General features: G+C 50.2%; 1 protein-coding gene across 1 annotated transcript in view; it reads right to left on the bottom strand.

The window, feature by feature from the left end:
* Positions 1-18,201, bottom strand: part of MEX3B (mex-3 RNA binding family member B) — a 74,780-nt gene that overhangs the window by 46,282 nt on the left and 10,297 nt on the right. The gene's annotated exons all lie outside the window — the stretch shown is intronic.

The following is an 18,201-nucleotide window of genomic DNA, read 5'->3' as shown; positions in this document are numbered from 1 at the left end:
CGGCCGTCTGCCCACCCAGCTGCTCTCTCAGGACGGGACACGTTTCTGTCTCTGCCTTCTCTTCCCTCGTGGCCGCGGGCCAGGCCACTCCAGCCGGGGTCACCTCCTCAGGGAGACGCTCTGCTGCTTGAGACTCTGCCTCATCTTCAAGGGTCCCACTGCAACCGCCGGGGGTCTCGTGTTAATTTTGCCCGTCGGGGAACACATCTTGTCTGCGAGGCAAGCTTGGGGGGCAGCGTAAGCGAGCAGAGAGTCTGCGTGAGGAAGAAACGGTCTCTGTTTCCCATTCAGCTGCTTCCTCCCTGAGGGCTTTCTAGCGGCTTCTCCAAAGCCCCAGAGGCCCCGCCCGTCGGCCCTGAGGGGGCCCCCTCCCCAGCCACCCACGGGCCTTCCCTGGACCTGCAGGGATTTTTTTGTTTGGTCTATAACCCAAGGACTTCTCAGCCAGGAGCAATTTTTACACACGCACACTCACGCACACGCGTGTGCACGCACATACACACCACCAAGGAACATTGGGCAATGTCCGGAGAGGAGCGAAGCTACCGGCTTGTCGTGGGTGGAGACCCTGCGAGGCCCCGGAGCCCCCACGGTGCGCAGGTGGCCCCTCGACAAAGACGACCCGTCCAGAGGTGCCAGGAGTGGCCAGCGCAGCGTCCTTGCCCTGAGGACGTTGATGTCAAAGGATCCGTGAAGTTCTCTCCGGGCGAGCCGTCCAGGAGACCCCGTCAGCCTCGCCCCTTACCCTTCCTGATTTCAAGTTCTCTCTGAGGCCCCGGTGCTGGGGTGATTGCCCGCTCAGGGGTGTGATTTCAGGAAGACCGAGAACAGTGAGACCTAAGGAAGAAATTGCATGCACCTTAAGGAAAAAGACAACTCATTTGCATACATTGAGGCACATGTTGTGTGTTTTGTATTTTGACAGCACCTGTCAACGCAATGTATTTTTTAGTCTCCCCAATTTTACCGTAAGACGTTTCCTTTTCTCAAACATTTTTGTTGACTGTTGGGTGAAGAAGTCCTGGACGACTTAGGAAAATGTTTTTACCAAACCTTTGAAATGCAGTTTTCCCTCAATGGAGGAACATGTGATTTTTTTCCCTTAGCGTTATGTGGTTCAAGTAGAGGAAATCGTGAGCTCTTTGAAGGTAAGGCCTTTTACATCAGCAAATGTATTTAAGGAACGAAAATGAATCTTTCTGTTAAGGAGTTTCCACGATTTCCCGATAGAGAGGCGTCCCCCGGACAAGGCAGCCAGTTACCTCCAGACTTGAAAGTAAGCAAATTGCCTTTCCCCACACATTTGCCTCTGCACTCAAAATTCTTGAATTCAGAGGAACCTCTAGAGCAAAGTCAAATAATCGACATCTATTGCGTCTGGAGACTTGGAAGTCAGAAGCCAAAAGCAGGGCCCAGGGAGCTCCAAGGGAAGGGTCAGGGGAGTGTGCGTGTGTGCGTGACCCTGAGGGAGTGGGCGTGTCGGGAGGGTGGGCGGCGCCGGAAGTGGGGGTCCAGGAGGAGGGGAAGGAAGAGGGAAGGAAATGAGCGGGAAGGGAAACATAATGGTGACCGAAGAGCGCTGTGATGAGCCGTTGGACAGAAAGGCAGAGGAGGGGATGGAGGAGCAGAGAGAGCACAGCGCAGGGGAGCGGGGATGAGGGCCCAGGAAAGCAGACGCGAAGGGGGGCCTTGGGGCTGGATGCCGCACTCCCAGGCTGGCAGGGCGGACCCCTCTCCAGGGGTGGGTGGGCACGGCCCCTGGGGAAAGGTGCAGCCCAGCTGGTAATCCGAGGTGTCTCCTTGGGGGGCACTTTCTTGATGTTCCGGTGGGTTTTAGAACCCGCAGAGCGGGATGGCCCGTGCTTAGCCAGCCGAACAACGGGGATGTGCCTGAGCGGCTTTGGCAAACAAGGGAGGAGGGAGAGAAGCCGCTCGGGGCGGTGCCTGTGCTGGGATGGATGCGTATGTACAAGGAGAAGGACCCACCCGAGGACTGGGCGCCATTGGCGGCCCCGGCGGGCCCCCCTTCCCCAGGCTCACCGGGACTAAGCTGACAACAGCGGCCCCAACAGCAAGCGACCCGCAGCTGGCTCTCCTCCGCAGGCCGGGCTGACCGCGGGGGAGGCACTCACAGAACTGGTCTCGTTGAAAGAGATTTGTGTGATGGAGGCCCAAAATAATAGAGGCCAGGTGGCGGTGCCACGGGAGGCCACAACTACTAAGTCAGAGGAGCCGTGGGGCACCTGGGGCTCAGTCGGTTAAGCGTCCGACTTCGGCTCAGGTCATGATCTCACAGTCCGTGGGTTTGAGCCTGGCATCAGGCTCTGTGCTGACAGCTCGGAGCCTGGAGCTGCTTCCAATTCTGTGTCTCCCTCTCTCTCTGCCCCTCCCCGCTCGCTCTCTGTCTCTCAAAATAAAATAAAAGACATTTAAAAATTTAAAAATAAAATAAATCGGAGGAGCCGCCAAGGGGACCCTGGCCCACAGGGAGACCTGGAGGGGTTCACGGGGCATCGTGCCCTGAGGAGCAAAATGGACCTGCAGCCAAGGAGGGGACTGCCAACATCTACAATCAAAAGAAGAAAAGAACCAAATAGTCTGAGGTCGCCAGAGATCACCCAAATAAAAGTCGTGATCCTCCTTCCAGTCCCCAGCCCGAACCAAAATTTAAAAAAAAAAATTTTTTTTAAGAGAGAGCGAGACAGAGCAGGGGAGAAGCAGAGAGAGAGGGAGACACAGTATTTGAAGCAGGCTCCAGGTTCTAAGCTGTCAGCACAGAGCCCAACACAGGGCTTGAACTCATGAACTGCAAGATCATGACCTGAGCCAAAGTTGAACGCTTCACTGACTGAGCCCCCCAGGCACCCCATGAACTGAACTTCAGACCCAGAACCCAAGGACTGGAAGAGGGACCGTGCACACCACAACTAGTATGTATCGTAATGATTCCTTCAGTCCTTCCCTAACGACCTGTGAGCAACACTCTAGTCACTCTTCACTGGCTAAAGGGGAATGCTCACACATTTCAGGTGCTGGTGGACACAGGATTTGAACTGTCCCTGACACGTGGCTGCCTGGAGCTTCACCAGGACCTCACTGTTGCAGTGTGGGCTCACAGGGACCACATACCAATGGAGCTCTGGCTGAAGTTCACCTTGAAGCTGGTCTGCTGATCAGTGGACAGTGAGGTGGTCATTTTCCCAGTCCTGGAGGTCACAGCTGGGACTGATATACTTATCAGTTTGAGTCACCCTGTATCAGTCTCCTGTTGCTGCTCTGACGCATCGCCACACAAAAACAGAGCTTTGAATGACAAAAATGTATGATGTGATAGTTCTGGAGGTCAGCTGTCCAAAATAGGTCTCACTGGGCTGAACTCAAGATGTCGGCAGTGCTGTGTTTCTTCGGAAGTCTCTGGAAAAGCATCTGTTTCCTTGCCTTTTTTAGCTCCTAGAAACCACCCACATTCCTTGGCTTACGACCCCTTCCTCCATCCTCAAAGCCAGCAGGTGCCTGCCTCCAGCCCCCCCTCTGTCAGCGCCCCTCCTTAACTCTCCTGCATCCTACTTCCTGCATAAGGACCCTTACGATCATATTGGGTCCCCCCGGAGAGCCTAAGATAACCTCCCCTCCTCTGCGTCCTGCACTCAGTCACATCTGCAAAGTCCCTATTGCCTTGGAAGGAAACACAGTCCTAAATTCTGGGGGTGAAGAGAGGTTAACACCTTTCTGCCCTGTCGTCCCCCAGTACCAAATCCTTCCCGTGGAGAGCAAGCGCAGTCACAGTGAGGAGGGCCAAGTGGACGTTGGAATTGCTCCTCTAGAAGTCCATCAGAAACAATACTGTGTCCAGGGGAAATCCCGGAGAGCTCCCGGAGACAGGGCTGGCAACCTTATATCTCAGTTTAACTGACCAGCATGAACCCTCCAAATCCCAGATGGGTCCTAGGGGACGACTATAGACTCCCACGAGCTCAACTAAGAACCGACCTCATTGTAGCCTTATTGCTAGAACAAATTAATAAAGCTTCGGGTACAAGGTATGCTGTCCTTGATTTGGCAAATTCATCATTTTCTATTCCAACCAGAAAGGAAGATCCGAAGCAGTGTGCATTCCCAAGGATCAGACAACAGTATTAATTCGCAGTTTGCCTCGGGGCTGTGTTAACTCTCCTGCTGTCTATCACCGTGTAGTCTTAAGAGACCTGAAGCACCTGGGCCTCCCACAGGACACCGCCCTGATCCACTGCATTAATGACATCATGCCGATCGGACAGGATGAACCAAGCGGGTGAGGACTTTGGAGCCTTGGTAAGATTCTTGGTATCTGAAGGTGGGAAATATATCCTCCAAAGACGTAGGTACCCATTCTTTTGATAAGTTTTTAGGAGTTAAGATGTCAAGGAAATACTGGGCTTTTACCTCCAAAGTAGAAGACAGCTTGCTACATCTTGTATTGGCCACCTAAAGACGGAAGGTGGGCCTTTTGGGGTTCCACATCTAGGGACTCTGTTCTGGTCCACATACCATTTGACACGGAAGGTGACAGCATCACCTGGAACTCAGAGCAGAAAAGAGCTTCGTGCGGTCCTGCGGCATGGACCAGGCAATCTGGAAGCCCGTGCATGTCGGAGGTGTCCAGGGTAGCAGGAGATGTGGTATGGAGTTGATGGCAAAGGCCCACTGGAAAAACCATAAGCAGGTCCCCAGGGTGCCAGACTTTCAAGAAAAAGCTCATGATGCATAATTGGGCCCTGACAGAGAAAGAATGCTTGGTTATGGAACATCAGATGAACGTGTTCCACTATTAGCTGGTTTCTCCAAGTCATAAAATCAGATGGGCTCAGCAGTAGTTCAGTGGTAGTTGAAAACGATCGATCTAAGCATGTATCTGACAGGAAGAAAGGGTGCAAGAAACGTGCATGAATGGGTAGCCCCCATGCCCAGCCACCCACCACAACTTTTCGGCTCATATGAGGCCCATATGACCAACCAAAGAGGGAGGAAAGGTCTAAGTTTGGTTTACTGCTGAGTCAGCTTGGTGTGGGTACAAGCTGAAGACAGGCCGCTGCTGCAGGACAACCACACTCAGTGTGGCCCTGGAAGACAAGGTAGAGGGGGCGAATCTTCCCGGGGGAAAGCTGTGGACCTGGCGGTCTCCTTTGTTTGAAGGGGAAGTGGCCAAGAGGAAAACATCCAAATTCCTGCGCAAGGGCCAGTGGTCCTTCTTGCTGCTGTGGGGCCGAAAAGGAGGAGGACTGGAAGATAGAAGACAAGGAAGTCTTGGCATGTAGATGAACGTGGAAATGAGCCAAATGCGTGGTGATTTTTTATCGCCCACGACGGCCCAGCAGAAAGCATCCACCACAGGAGAGATGGTGGACAACCAGTTAGACACGATGACTGGGCCAGTTGACTTTAGCCAACCTCTGTCATTGGCCATCCCAGAACTGGCATGGCAGGCACTGCGATGGAGAGACGGCGACTCTGCACAGACTCCCACTGACCATGGCGAGTGTCATCATGCCGCCTCTCAAAGTCCAACCTGCATCAGCAGAGGTCAGTGCTAAGCGTAGGGACGGGCACTATTCCTTCAGAGGACCAGCAGGCACCAGTGGCAAGCTGACTATTTTGAACCCTTCCACCCTCAAAGGATGGGCTGTTCATCCTCTCTCTAGGCTTCAGGGTCCCATTTCCTGTCACAGACCAGTTCTTACTCAGCTCAGATGGATCTATTTTTTTTAATTTTTATTTATTTATTTCAGGGGAAAGAGGGAGAGAGAGAGAGACAGTCCCAAGCAGGCTCTATGCTCATCATGGAGTCCAACATGGGGCTCAACCTCACGACCGTGAGATCATGACCTGAGCTGAAATAGTCAGATGCTAACCAACTGAGCCACCCAGGCACCCCAGATGGTTAAACCACCAGGCTGATGACCTCAGCTGTAACCCTGACTTTGGCAAATTCCTGGCCCATCCAGTCTCAGCTCTTTTTTAAATTTTTTAAGTTGATTTATTTTGAGAGAGAGAGAGAGAGAGAGAGGGAATCCCAAGCAGGCTCCCTGTTGCCAGAGTGCAGACCTATGTAGGGCTCGAACTAACAAAACCGTGAGATCTTGATCTGAGCCAAAACCAAGATTCAGATGCTTAACCAACTGAGCCACCCAGGCCCCTGCACCCATCCTGTTCTTAAAGGCCAAACCTACCTACGAACTGCCCGTGACCTTGAAGCTATCAGAACCTGAGGTGATACGCCGCCCAGGGGGTGGGTTCCCCCCCCCCACCCCGTCCTGTGCTCCAAGACCCTGCAGACTTCCCTGTTTCAAGAAGCTCCTAAGTTTGACTGATTGTCTTTGGAGGTTGGTTTGGATGCTGTTCTGACCACTAAGGAAGGGTAAATTGGGTTGCCCTGGAAGGGACTTCATTCTGGCTTCCACATTTAATATGTGGCTGAGTTCCACCAAAACCTTGCGCGCCTGGCCTCCCCACTGTCTTGAGGTGAGCCGCTTGGCAGTGCCCAGCCTTACCAAGCAAAGGGCAAGGGATCGAGGCAGAAAATCCGAAGTCCCTCGCCTTCCACCATTTACTGTCCCAAACCTCTCATAAATTTTTGAGTGAAATTTAAGGTGGTTTTTCTCCGTAAATGGGAACTATGGACTGGAGGTTTTCATTCATCTTGATCTTGGCTTTGGAGAGGGACACGGTCCTAGCTGTATATTAATGAAGACTGAGCTCTTGAAATTAAACTTTTATGATGATAACACACCGCTGCACATACTCATACAAGAGAAGATCTAAAATACTGTTCCTACCCATAATAAATGCACCTTAAAAACTCCTGGGGAAAACTGTTGGCCTTTGGTATTTAATGAACACCAGCCAGCTCGGCACAAGATAGGCGGTCAGCAAATCCTAATAGTTACTAATAAATAGTAATGCGTTTATTTATTCGTACATGTCATTTAGATACAGTGAGCAATTCTTTTTTGTTCTAAGATCCCACATTTCCTGAGTCTGGGGGTCAAATGTGTTTCCATTAGAGGCGCCGTTCGGCTTACCGTCTTTGGTGGATAAACTGCCCACAGGTTACCTCGTGAGTGGGTCTCACGCTGACACGCTTCCGAGTCTAGATCAAGGTCCTGCATCGTGCAGCATTTGGAGAAGGCATTCAGTGTGGTCTGGCTCTTGTTCCCAGCATCTCGTATTTCAGGGTTTCCTAGTTTCTACCCTTCCTCCTAATTATTGTTTGTTGATTATTTGCGTCTCCTACGCTTTGGCATTTTATCTTCCTTCTCATCTTTAAAAAAAAAATTAATGTTTATTTTTTAAGAGAGAGCAAGAGAATGAGGGAGGGGCAGAGACAGAAGGAGACGCAGAATCTGAAGCAGGCTCCAGCCTCCGAGCTGTCAGCACAGAGCCCAACACAGGGCTCGAACTCACAAACCGTGAAATCATGACCTGAGCCGAAGTCAGACACCTAACTGAGCCCCCCAGGTGTCCCAGTCTTCCTTCTCATCTTTAACTTTTCTTCTAAAGTGTTACTATTGTTTTTTCCCTGGCTTCCACAGCTTAGCTGTAGTCAGAAAACTTTCAAGCCAAGTTTTAGAAGCTACACCTCCACACTTAAAAATCTTCAGCCTTCATCTGCATAAATAAATGCTCAGAAACACAAGATTTTTATTAAAAAGAAAAACACTCTTGGGGACCCAAGTAGCTCAGTTGGTTAAGCATTCAACTTTGGCTCAAGTCATGATCTCATGGTCTGTGGGTTCGAGGCCCGTGTCGGGCTCTGTACTGACAGCTCAGAGCTGGGAAATTGCTTCCGAATCTGTGTCTCCCTCTCTCTCTGTCCCTCTCCTGCTCATGCTCTGTCTCTCTCCCTCACTCTCTCTCTCTCATAAATAAGTAAACATAACAAAAAAACCCCACTCGGATTCTCAGTAGTGATTTTAGAATAGGTGGGAAATGTTCAACCTGAAATGTACACATTCTAAACTTAACTTCAAGAAAAATGAAGTAAGTGAGCCCTCAGAAAATGCACAAACATAATTAGGATTAGTATATGTATAAGTTGACAATGGAGGTTTTCAGATAATCTGATTGTGTATTCATTGGTTGGAACAATTATGTAAAAACCACACTCCGAAGAAAGCTAGGAAACATTTTTAAGCTATGCACACACACACACACACACACACACACACACACCTTTGAATGAAAAATGCAAGCACTTTGGGGCTCAGTCTTAATACTCGCCTCTTTATAAGGCTGTCTGGATGTCTTAGCTCTGCTTCCAAATGCAGTTTGCCTAGGGATAAAATTGGAAATAGGCTTTATAATATACCTAATCAAGATAAACCTAAAGCAAATTGTTTCAAGTTGTAGACAAATCATGTCTCTAGTCTTCCTACTGGAGAGCAGCTCTTTCCTTATTTGAGGTTACCCACAACACATTCGGCCATTCCCTGGATTTTTCCCTTGAGCTCCCGGTGAGCCCATGAGGTGAGCTGCGGAGAGTCTGATTCTCAGTCAGAATATTACTAGGCACAGGCAAAAAGCTTATTTTTTCCAGGACTGGCTTTTTCCCTATCTACTCTCCCCTGGTGGGAAAAACTTCTGTGACAAACAAAAATGTATATAAAAAAAGGGACATGACCTAGAATAGCCAGGTTCAGAGAGATGGGAAGCAGGCTAGTGGTCACCAGAAGCAGGGAAGGCAAGTAAAAAGGAGTTTCCATGTGGGCAGGTGAAAAAGTTCTGGAGATGATGGTGAGGATGGTCGCACAACACTGTGAATGTACTTAACGCCACTGCCCCATACAATAAAAATTGGTTAAAATGGTATGTTTCCTACTGTGTATATTTCATCATAATTTTTTTTGTTAAACGTATAATAGGGGACGTGTTAGTAAAATAACACCTAGACGTGTCATGAGAAGCTGTGAGTATTAGGAAGGCTGGGCTCTCTTGTAGACACTCCTCTCTCTAGACTCAGACAGACATTCTCTCCCACAGTGCAGCACAAACGTGCCTCCCGCTAGGAGGGCGTGTTGGAGGTGCAAGGAGTTCGGACTTCCGCACCGCGGAGGAAACAACCAGCAGAACTAAAAGAGAACCTACGTACTGGGAGAAGGCATTTGTAAATGATGCATCCAACAAAGGATTAGAAGCCAAAATATATAAAGAACTTATAAAATTCAACGTCCCCAATGCAAATAATCTAATTTAAAAATGGGCAGAAGACAGGAAGAGACATGTCTCCACAGAGGACACCCAGATGGCCAACAGACACATGAAAAGATGCTCAACATCGCTCATCATCAGGGAAACACAAATCAAAACCGCACTGAGCTATATGACCCCACCCATGCGGCATGGCAAAAATCAACAACCCGGGAGACATCAGATGCTGGTGAGGACGTGGAGAAAGGGGAGCCCTCTTGCACTGCTGCTGAGAAGGCAGACTCATGCAGCCACTCTGAAAAACAGTATGGAGGGTCCTCAAAAAGTTAAAAATAGAACTACCCTAAAATCCAGTAATTCCACTACTAGGTATCCACCCAAAGTTTACAAACACACCAGTTCGAAGGGATACATGCACCCTAACGTTCACAGCAGTGCTATCAATAATAGCCAAACTCTGGAGTGGCCCGAGTGTCCGCTGACAGATGACGTGGTGTGTGTGTATATATAACGGAGTATTACTCAGCCATCAAAAAGAATGAAATCTTGCCATTTCCATGACATGGACCGAGCTAGAGAGCACAATGCTAAGTGAAAGAAACTAGAGAAACAAATACCATATGATTTCACTCATGTAGAATTTAGGAAACAAATAAGCAAAGGAAAAAGAGAGAAAGAGACACAAACCAAGAAACAGACTCTTACCTAGAGAACACGTTGCAGGTACCAGGGGGAAAGGGGGTGGGGGGATGGGCGAAATAGGGCATGGGGACTGAGGAGGGCACCTCTTGTCATGAGCAACGGCTGATGCAGGAAGGGTTGAGTCACTATATTGTCTGCTTGAAACTAATATTACACTGTATAATTAAAATAAAAGGAATTAAAATAAAAGGAATGAATAAGCAAGTAAAAGTTAATCACTGAGGGAAGAGCAAGAAGTGAAGACCTCGCATCCCTCCCCTGGGATGGAGCGGAAACCCTCAGGGGGGGCATGGCTCTAGGGGTGTCGAGAGGATCGTGGAGAGAAGGAGGAGGGAGGCCAGGACCACGGAGGGAACCTGCGCGCCCACCCGAGGTGGTCTCTGTTGGAAGTGAGGGAGCCTCCATGAGAAAATCCGAGAAGCGGTGTGCACCACCCACACCCCCGTGCTCCCCGCAACACTGCTCACGACAGCCAAGGTGCCCATCCTCAGATGAGCAGTCAAAGACGGTGGAGTGTGGATGTGCACAGTGGAATGTTCCTCCGCCTTATTCCAGAAGGAAGTCCTGTCATTTGCAGCAGAATGGATGGGCCTGGGGGACCTCCCACTGAGTGAGATAAACCGGACACGGACAGACAAACGCTGCATGGTCTCACTTATGTGTGCCTCTGAAACCGTCAGACTTCCAGAAGCAGAGAGTAGAAGAGGAACTAGTAGGAGCAGGATGGGGTTGCCTGGGTGGCTCGGTCAAGTGTTGGACTTCGGTTCAAGCCATGATCTCATGGTTCCTGAGTTCGAGCCCAACGTTGGGCTCTGTGCTGACAGTGCAGAGCCTGCTTGGGATTCCCTCTCTCCCTCTCTCTCTCTCTCTAATATATAAATAAATAAACTGTTTTTTTAAAAAGCAGGGGTGGGGCAAGGAAAGAGGGGTCGGGTGGTCAAGGAGTAGAGAATTTCAGTTATTCTCTGAGCTCTGCGACGCAGCATAGCGTCCATGGCTAACGGAGTTCTGTTGTGAACTTCGTATCTTGTGAGAGGTTAGATTTTCTGTCATGTTCTCACCACCACCACTACTACCACGACTACTAGTAATAATAATAGAGGCAGGAGAAGCTTTGGGAGGCGATGGGCATGTTTGCGGTCTTAGTGGGGTTGGTTTCACAGACATACACTTATCCCCAAACTCACTGAAGGACATACATTAAATGTATCTATAAAAATGTACTTCGTTTTATGTCCATCAGACCTCAGTAAAGTGGTTTCCAAAAAAATGTGCTCCACAGCCTCTCTGACTTGCAGCCTATTTGTGATTTCCAGCCTCCACCTTCCTCCCCTCAGCGGGGCCTATGGTGTTTGGACCCACAACGTGGGCCCTCCTGACCACCTTCCCAGGGGGCGCATGGCCAGACCCCAGGACAGAGCCTCTACAAGGGGGTGTGTGTCCGGCCCTCCCCGAGTCCAGCCACACGCCTGCAGCAAACCTCATGGAGCCCTGATAGTCCGCACTAGCACTGACCTGGGAAAGGGCCGGCAGTGTGACCAGGTCGGCAAGAAAGTGAATGGATGGATGGCGGGCACCCCTGCCCCGAGTCACGGGAGCTAAGGGTGAGCGCCTGAAGCACAGCCCTCCAGTGGGGTGCATGGAAACGGGAAGACCTGGGGAGTCCTGGGCAACATCTTCGCATCTCTGATGGGGGGAAGGGTCGTCCAGTAAGAAAAGGAATGTGACTTGGTGTGTAAAGCAAAAGCTGAGCAGGTAGGTGAAGAGACCTTGGCGGACGGGCTGGTTCAACCAGATTATGTTTCCGCTGCTTCTGGCCCAAGATTCTGCTGAACCCCGAAGCCCTTCGTCTCTCGGCCCTGCCCTCCCAACCCAGCTGCGGTGTCACTGGCCTGGGACCCTCAGCGCCTCACTCTCGGGCCGCTGACCTCTCTGTCCAGTCCTGCCTATGACCAGGGTGGTCATCTTCCCAAAACAGCGTGTTCCTTAGGGAGCCGCTGTGTTCAAAGGCCCATTCCAACCATACACGTAGGAGACGGTGTAACATCAGTGCAAACTCAGACGCCTCCTCCTCTTTCCCCGGATCCTGCAGCGCCGTCTACGATGTGTGTGCCTCTCTGACTAGCCGCCTACTGAGGGGCGTGGGGATGTGTTGAACTGCAGAGTCCCAGGCTCCTCCGCAGGTGTGGATTTTCCAGGGGAAAATGAGAAGCAAGTCACCCTCATGGGGAGGGACACCCCAGGGCCTGGCCACCGGGAGACGGGGACCACGCCGCTCAAAGGCCGCCCCTCAGCATAGCCTCCGGAACTGTCCCACGCACCCTAAACGTGGCTGGTGGGCCAAGCCTGCCTTCGGCATTTCGCCTGGACAGGTGTTTCTGTTCTCTGTGACAGGCAGAATTCCACTGTGCAGGTGACAGAACTTACTAAACTTAATAATAGCGATGAGATGACCGGGCACAGTATTGCAAGGAAAAGAGAGTTTTTTCACTGACTTTCCAAGTGTGTGCGGGTTCCCTCGTGGGCTCCGTACCAGGCGCTGGGGGCTCAGCGACGGACGGACAGACGCTCTCAGACGTGTGGGGCGGACAAGACCAGGGAACAGTTGTGAAGAGCACGGGTGGGGGGAGGAGGGAGGTACAAGGTGTCCTGAAGCCCAAGAGGGGACCTTCCTTCTGGAAGGAAGTGAGCCGTGTCTCCCCCCACAGACCTGTCGCTGGCCCCCTGTGGGGACAGGTGTTCCTGACGGCAGGGGCACTGTGGACTCCCAGGCGGGGCAGGACCCCGCACCCTTTCTAGGCCGTGCCCAGGCCCTACGAGGCCTCGCAAACGCCCTGGAAAAGGAAGCCGATGGGAGGAAACAAAGGAAGAACTTCAGGTTCAGGAGACCAAACAACTGGATACATTATACTCTTCTGTCAGGGTCCTGGCATCTTTTTGTCACTTGTCTAAGTTCAGGTGACATTAAAAAAATTTTTTAATGTTTCTTTATTTATTTTTGAGAGAAAGAGACAGACAGGATGCAAGTAGAGGAGGGGCAGAGAGAGAGGGAGACACAGAATCCGAAGCAGCTCCAGGCTCCAAGCTGTCAGCACAGAGCCCGACGCGGGGCTTGAACTCACAGACTGTGAGATCATGACCTGAGCCAAAGTCAGATGCTCAACCGACTGAGCCCCCAGGCGACAATTCTAGGGAGCTTTCTGTTTGTTTGTTTTAGAGAGAGTGCCCTGTACTCATTTTATCCTCATCAAATACATATATTCTTGGTGTGGGCAGAGTGTATTACAGAATTAGCTTAGTGCCCACTGTTCTGCGGGTCACAGACCAGCCAGGAAACAACGAGGCTTTGGAAGACTTGGCCCAGACGGGGTGCCGCGTGTGGTCTGGGTCCCCTCGACAGCATCGGTGTGCGGCCTGGTCACGGCAGGAACCAGGCCGTTTCCCCACTTCCAAATCAGTTACACTTCTAATCAAGGAAGACCCATCACTCCCAAGGGGCGCTGGGTGGCTCAGTCCGTTGAGCGTCCTACTTCGGCTCAGGTCATGATCTCACGGTTCCTGGGTTCGAGCCCCGCGTCGGGCTCTGTGCTGACAGCTCAGAGCCTGAGCCTGCTTCAGATTCTGTGTCTCCCTCTCTCTCTGCCCCTCCCCTGCCTGTGCTCTGTTTGTCTCTCTCTCTCTCAAAAATAACCACTAAAAAAAAGAAGAAGAAAGAAAGAACCATTGTTCCCGTGCTCGACTGTTACGTGACGAATGAGTGTTCCCCTCGGAAAGCCGGTTTTCTGAAGCGGTAAAGACAGGAGCTTTGGACTCAGATAGACCCAGGGTGGAATCCTAGTCCAGCGTTTATCGGCCTCAGGGAGGTCATTTAAGTTCTCAACAGCTCAGTCTCCTCATCTTTGAAACGGGTCTACTCATGCACACCCCACCGGGCTGGGTGTGGTGACGGCTCAGTAGGCTATCACAGTCACGTAAGGGGTGCTAAACTCCCCTTTCCCTCTTCCCTTCCCCCCTTCTGGAAAGCAGGGGTCCTCGACAGTGTGGCGGGAGCCTTTACCACCTTACTTACCACCAGTGGGGGCAAAGGAGGGTTTTGACTGGGTCAGCGGAAGGAGGAAGGCAAGCAGTGGCCAACATTCAGCATCCGAAGGGCCCTTGTTCCCTGGAGGGCAAAGGAACGACCTTCTGAAGGTGACGGTGACGGTGACTGCAGCCATCCGCCTCCTCCCAGATTACCTTGTCCCTGAAGACTTTACAGACGGCTACTACCAGCGCTGTGTGGCCCAGCATCCCCGAGCCCCGCTGAGAGGGGCACATTTGTTCACGGTTCTTGGAAAGATCGGGCACACGAGGTCACAAGCGCCGGGTCACCCAGTATCCGAAATTCACTGGAGAGAGAGAGGCTTCTCCCAAGAGGCAGCTTGGGACCCAAGCTGTGGGGGGAGGGGAGGGCTGCTGACAACAGATCCATTCCCAGAATTCTCCATGAAATGATTTCCTCCTGGCAAGGCAGCAAGAGCGTGCGCCCGAGTGAGAAAGCCCAGGATGGTGTTTGTGCAGACTGCATTTCGAGTATTTGCCTTTTACCACAGATAGGCTCCGCAGAATGTCAGCGGTGCCTCCTTGGTGCCGTGGGGGGGCTCCCGGGAGAGGGTGCGGAAGACAGCGCCCAGAACACCCCATGGACGCGTGGTTATCCTTAACGGGGTGCAACCTACTGCGCTTCGGGGAATGCAAGGAATCCCTCGGTGTTGACGCCCGGCACTCAGACGTCAGCCCGGACCGTGTTCCTGAGTCACCGCAGCCGCCCTGGCCAGGAGAGGACCCCGGACCGGGCCGGGGGCCCGCTCCATGCGTCCAGACGGGAGAACACCATCACCGATTTCAAGGCACGGCATAAGCAGCAGGGAAAATACAGTTGCTCTGTCCACGCCAGGATTTCTGAAACCCTGGGCTGCGTGATTCCTTGCTGTGCCTTGTGGGACGCTTCCCAGCATCCCTGACCACGACCCACTAGGTGCTAGGGGCACTAACCCCAGTTGTCACACCCAAAAATGTCCCCAGAGACTGCCTAAATGTGTGTGTGTGTGTGTGTGCGTGAAATCTGCCCCCACTGAGTGCTGGTAGTGCAGATAAAGCAATAGGACAGGGGGGTGGGCGGGGGGAGCTGGTAGCTGGAGCTTTGTGGCTGCAGAAAGACCTCAGAGCGGAGAGAAGTAGAAAGGGCAGGGGCCGGCCGCGTCCGGGCACAGATACGGCATCCCTCGCCCTCTTCGGCTGGAGGCCGGTCACCTGTGCAGCCAGTGGCCACCTCCAGGCTTGTCATCTGGGGGATCTGGGGAACGGGACGCAAGGTTTGCCTTGGATCAAAGCTAACGCGGTCTGGCACCACCAGCCTTTCCCACGTCCTCCGCTGGCTACCAGCGCCTGCCCTGCAGGGGAAACCAGTTGGTTAAAAGAAAGCTCTTTCTCCTAAGAAACCAACGTTTATTAATAATACATCCCAAACATCCACGTCCACAAAGGGAGCCTCTCGCCACAAAGGTATACGGGCCGCTCACGGCCATGCCCGCAGCCTCAAGATCTGATCTTTATTTTATTTTCCAAAGCAGCATATGGACCACAAGAAAATCTCTGCGTGGAAGCGTCCATGAGAGACTCAGTCAAGGCTTTTGCTGTCTCCTTGTCGTCTCTGTAATCGCTCTGCTAAAGCAGAAAAGCAGTTACATGTGTTCTGGGCATTTCTGGACAGTAGCAGGGAAGGTGGGATTGGACCGCTCCTGGCCAGGCCTCGGCCAACCTGCAGTCCCTGAGGGAGAAGACAGCGGGTGAACACCATCTGGGAACCTTCCAGAGGTTGGAGAGGATGCCAGAAAATTTCCCAAGCCGGGCCACTCCTTTTTCCAGTTCCAAATTTCAAATTCCAGCCTCCTGCTGGAGCATTTAAACAGACAAATCAGGAGCCATTGCTAAATTTCTGGACAAATAAACATGAATACAAAGCAACTAGAGGAGCCACCCCTGAGTGTACATGGCGGCCCACTGTCTGGACTCACCTGCTAACTGTTACCCATCAGCGCAATTAAAAGGAAAGCGTGCCACATTCTGGGCAGACACGGCTCCCCAGGGACAGCAGAGTCGCTGGTACTTCTGCTGGAAATTCAGGGGCATGGTCTGGTGCTGTCTAAACACTCTCTAGAAGACAGAGTTCGGGTCAAGTGAAAGCACGTGACTCCATCCCTTGACAAAATCCCACAGCCAGGGAGCAGGTGCCTCTGCCAAAAGCAAACAAAAACTTCTCTCAAACAACAACAGTTAACACCCTCAGCCTGTCAACACCAATTAGTTTGCCTTTTCTAGCAGAAGCTTCTTAAGACGAGACCTCAAATCCAGCCAGGTCCTCTGCAAGCAGAAACTGTCACTGCAAGGCTGCCCCCGAGGAAGTGACCCTCAGTGGAAACTTTCAAACAGCAAGCACAGCCCTTAGACTCCCTACACCCTTATGGGGCCAGTCCGGGGCCCAGCCGGGGCGGGGCGGAGGGGGGGATTATAGCTTCTCTGGGCTCAGGCACTCTCCTTTCATGGGCTCCTTCCTGCATAATATCAACATTCATAGGTACTTTTGATGTAACTTTTAACATTTTATTTCCTTCATGTTTCAGGGAAATTTCAATAGGTTCTTGTGGACCTGAACATTAAAACATTTCCTTGAAGAAGTTCATTCCTTGTGGGTTTTCTTTTCTGCTAATTTTAAAAGAAATCAAACCTTCTGCCAGGCCCCTGAAAAGTATCACGGGCCCCGGGCACTGGGCCTACTATCTCTAATGGAGACGTGAGCCCCGATTCAGTAGAAACTTGCAATTAAAAAAAAATACTGTTACCCACGACCTATATATACATCCAACTCGTCACAACTCTGGCCTGTTTTGAAAGTCCATTCTATTGATAAAAAACTGACATCATCTGCCTGGAATGTATACATTTTCACTAGTCCCTTAAAAGTGATTTACACAGCTGGGCTCCAAGGGGCTTAAAGAAAAACAACACCCAAGTCACCACACAAGGTAGATTTTCTTCAATATTTTATTTATATAGAAATACTTAAAAAATGAAGTAGCACCATTACTTAAGTTTTACCTTTATTATGTAGAACTTTAAATGTCAGAAAAATAAAACTCTTGATACAATTTCAAATCTTGTCTCAGCAAATATAATATTAGTATTTGACCATGAGGTTAAAGGCCCTTTATCATAAAATAAAATATACTTTGTTTTTTAAACTTTGCTCAGTAAAGTACATTTAAGCTCAAGTAACGTCACCTACATATACAGAAACAAGTGGTAAACAAATGTATTAAAATAGGAATACTAAACTATAGTGGCCCAACAGAATTTTTGTAGCTTGCACTGAATTCTATTTATACAAATGTTAGAAAGCATCAAACAGTTCCTTTTGACATGTTTATACATTTCCGTTTTTTTTGTAATAATATAGAATAAAATATGCTTTATATCACTGAATAGAAAATATGCTGGGTGTGAGGCAGATCTGGAAGATTTGTCTGAACCTATAAAATCTCCATCCCAACAGAATACTGTTCAAAACATTACGTTTTACGGTTTTGTATTTCCGTCACAATTGTGTGGTTATTAAAATAATACAGTGTTCTTTGCCGTAAGGCCATACTAAAATAAAAAGATTTAACCCAGCTACAAAAAAGTTCACTGAACTTAAATTAAAATACTTGTAAACATCTTTGCAATATGAAATATAATTTTTCAAGTCAAAAAAGAATAAAATACTTCAATCTGTATTAATGCAATTTCTCTTTAAAACTTTTAAACGTTTTTAATATATAAGAGATATGTTACAGTCTGTTTAACTTTTATAAAGCTGCAGGATCTGGGTTCTCAGGGACTCCTGGCCTCCACAACATTCAAAGGCTCCACCGCGCCCTGGGACGCGCATCTAGGAGCCCAGCCACGAAGGGGGACACACGGAAAACAGTCCACACGGCCCGTAAGCACTATTATTAATCATCTTCATCATAATTATTGTTCGGGGTTTTTTTTTTTCTTTTCCTACTTTAAGAAAATGGAAAACTTGTGGGGTTTTCTTCTTCTGGAAGCTTCCTATTAGGTACAGTGTAAAAACTATCATGACTAGAATGTCGCCGTTCCTATTATTTATAGAGCATGCATTTCGGGTGGCTCCCAGGCTTCCCAGGCTACGGTACTCTTGATGCAGATATCCTGGCAAGTTCCTTTATTTAAAAATTACATTTTTAAAAAATGAGCGGATACTACAGCTTTCCA

This window comes from Suricata suricatta, chromosome 9, assembly GCF_006229205.1.
Source record: "Suricata suricatta isolate VVHF042 chromosome 9, meerkat_22Aug2017_6uvM2_HiC, whole genome shotgun sequence".
Classification (NCBI taxonomy): Eukaryota; Metazoa; Chordata; class Mammalia; order Carnivora; family Herpestidae; genus Suricata; species Suricata suricatta.
Note: the sequence above shows the minus strand (reverse complement) of the source record. Positions and strands in the feature narration are given on the sequence as shown.